This window comes from Phoenix dactylifera, chromosome 9, assembly GCF_051530095.1.
Source record: "Phoenix dactylifera cultivar Ajwa chromosome 9, Ajwa_hap1_PhDact_Kaust_v1.1, whole genome shotgun sequence".
Classification (NCBI taxonomy): Eukaryota; Viridiplantae; Streptophyta; class Magnoliopsida; order Arecales; family Arecaceae; genus Phoenix; species Phoenix dactylifera.
Window position 1 is genome coordinate 19948769 of NC_143198.1, and position 2692 is coordinate 19951460.

Below are 2692 nucleotides of genomic sequence, written 5' to 3' on the forward strand. Positions count from 1 at the left end.
TGATATATATTATATATAAACATATAAAAAAGAAACCAGATGTCCACTTTGGCACTTTGGCCCTGCAGATAGCATCCTGGAGCAGGAAAATCTATCGGACAGATGGATGAATTGATGTGATAGGGCTGCAAATAAATGGCGCAGTTGAAGAAAGAAACATTAACATGCACACAAACACAAACACACACAGGTGTGGATGCAGGATCTAAAACGGATTGGATAGGGATTATATATTAGCATATCCTTATCCATCTCTATATTTATTCAACAAATTCGAATATGGATATAGATGCTAATAAGAAGGCTCAATTACCATTCTTTAAGAGCGGACCAAATATTACTAAATTAGCCATCTTATCATTAATATTGCAAGATGAAGATAAGGCTTTGGCTTCGATGTGTCGGTCACCTGTTTTTTGCTAACTTGCTATTCTATTAAATGACTACTTTTGATTCTGAACCTTGTTAAGAGATATTTTATGTTGTTTATAGGGGTTTTTATTAGGGGTGGCAATCGGGTCGGGTTGGACATAAACGGGTCGGGTCATATATAGGTCGGGTCAGAAAATCATAAACCTGAACCCGACCTGTTTATTAAACAGGTCAGAAATTGCAACCTGAACCTGACCTGTTTAATAAACAGGTAACCCGACCCGACCCGTTTAACCTGTTTAATAAACAGGTCACCTGTTTGCCCAACCCGACCCGACCCGTTTAACCTGTTTAGTCTAACCCATGCTGACCCGACCTGTTTAACCTGTTTATCCAACCCGATCCGACATGTTTAATCTGTTTGCCTAAAGCTATCGGTAATTAAGAAAATAAGTTAAAAAAATGGTTGCTCGGCGATCACTAAAGCTGAAAAAGGGGCTGATTAACACCCACAAAGCTGCAGATATGCTCATTCATATAATAACAAAACATAATTTTACTAATTGCAATCTGATGGTTTTCTAGTTGCAAAAATAATAAAATATGTGAGTCCAAAATGTGATCACAATTCACAGGACAGGAGTAACTAGTAAGGCAAAAGCCACAGAGCCACCCAATGTCAGAAGCACTGGAGTCTGGAACATACACAAGCTACCCACGAGTCAAATCAATATCAATGTGGGTGCTCCGTGCTCCTCATTTCCATTTCCAAAACAAAGTTGTTAGCGTCTTGGTCATAGAAGCTGCTTTGGAAAACAAGGCACTTCTCACTTCTCAGACTGCTTTATATTCTTTCTTCTAAGACCCTTTCCATATGCAGTAGCAAACAAACAAAAAATATTCAGCATATAAACTGTCTACATGATTATCCAAAGAGATAGATGCATGGTTGAAAATAGCTAAGTGATTGCAATTGCTTCTCTGCTATCATCCTGTTAAAAAGAAAAACAAAACGACATGTTTCAATGCTGTTTGGAAGGGAAATGGAAAGAAATAGAAGTATCTACTGTACGAATAGTTGTGTACATCATGCGACAATAGATATTTTTAGAATAAGGGCTAAGCACTATTAGACATGTTAGCAATTCAATCGAAAGATTCGAAACAAACCAAGCTTGGTAGCCTCACTATGAATAGGATTCAACATTGGCCGAGCATTGAGTTGATTGAATTTCATTGTAGGAACTTGAGTTTATGACATCTTCTACAATCTCATCTAGCTCGGCCTCCTCAACATCTACATTGAAATATTACAATAATTAATAATAAATTCATTCAAAAAATAATAAAAATATAATTAATAAAATATATACCTTTTTTTTCAAACACCCAATCTCGAGTACAAATCAAGGCCTCGGCAATATCCGGTTTAAGTGCACTACGATACTTATCAAGTACTCGCCCACCGATACTAAAAGCAGATTCAGAGACGACCGTAGATATTGGAATAGTTAGAATATCACGTGCCATAAGAGAAAGTTGAGGATAATGAGACTGCTTGGTTTTCCAAAAGTCAAGAATATCCAAATTGGACCTCCTATCAACTCTAGGCTCATCCAAATATAATTCCAATTGAGACTTCTGTGCAGTAGTCACAAAATCAAAGCTTTCAAATGTATCAAAATCCTACATTATTGAAAAAAATGGAATGAGTTATTTATAAGAAACAATATCATATACAAGTACAATATATTTAATTTAAAAAAAAAAGCAGCTGCTTTTCTACATGCCACAGAAGTTTCAGATGAAGTACCAATCTCCATATCTCCATGAGTTGATGTGCTAGTAGAACGAGTTTTAGAAGAAGCAAGCATATACTGATTAAAGAGAGAAAACATACAATCACGGATGCGCATGCTCTCAGTAGAATCATACCCATTCAACTTCTTATAACAATACTCCACAAACTGAAATTTGTATCGAGGATCCAAAATAACTGCCATGGCCAAGATTAAGCTATGATTTGACCAATACTTTTCAAATTTTCCATACATCTGCCGTGTCATTCTTTGTATGAAAGCATCTGTACTCTGCATCTCTTGCCTTAAAGTAAGCTCAATCAAGAAAACTTGAGAAAAATACATGTTTGATGTAGGATATTTAGCTCCAGAGAATAATAAAGTAGCATCATAGAATACACACAACAACTTGCTAATCTTCTCAACTTTACCCCACTCCTCTTCAGATGGACAATGCTTGTAATTAGAGTCACTTAATTTCAAATGAAGAAAGGCACGACGGTAAAAGAGAGCACTCTCTA

At 36.2% G+C, this 2692-nt stretch overlaps 1 long non-coding RNA gene across 2 annotated transcripts; it reads right to left on the bottom strand.

The window, feature by feature from the left end:
• Nucleotides 1-965: 965 nt before the first annotated feature.
• On the bottom strand, nucleotides 966-2109 carry LOC148702488 (uncharacterized). 2 transcript variants are annotated; one of them, XR_015968809.2, is made up of 3 exons: nucleotides 1746-2109; nucleotides 1543-1669; nucleotides 966-1364 (listed from the first exon to the last, which is right to left on the bottom strand). It is a non-coding gene; the product is annotated as an uncharacterized LOC148702488 (long non-coding RNA). The 2 variants fall into 2 exon arrangements; XR_015968810.2 differs by having other exon boundaries at nucleotides 992-1364; nucleotides 1561-1669; nucleotides 1746-2106.
• Between the last annotated feature and the right edge of the window lie 583 nt (nucleotides 2110-2692).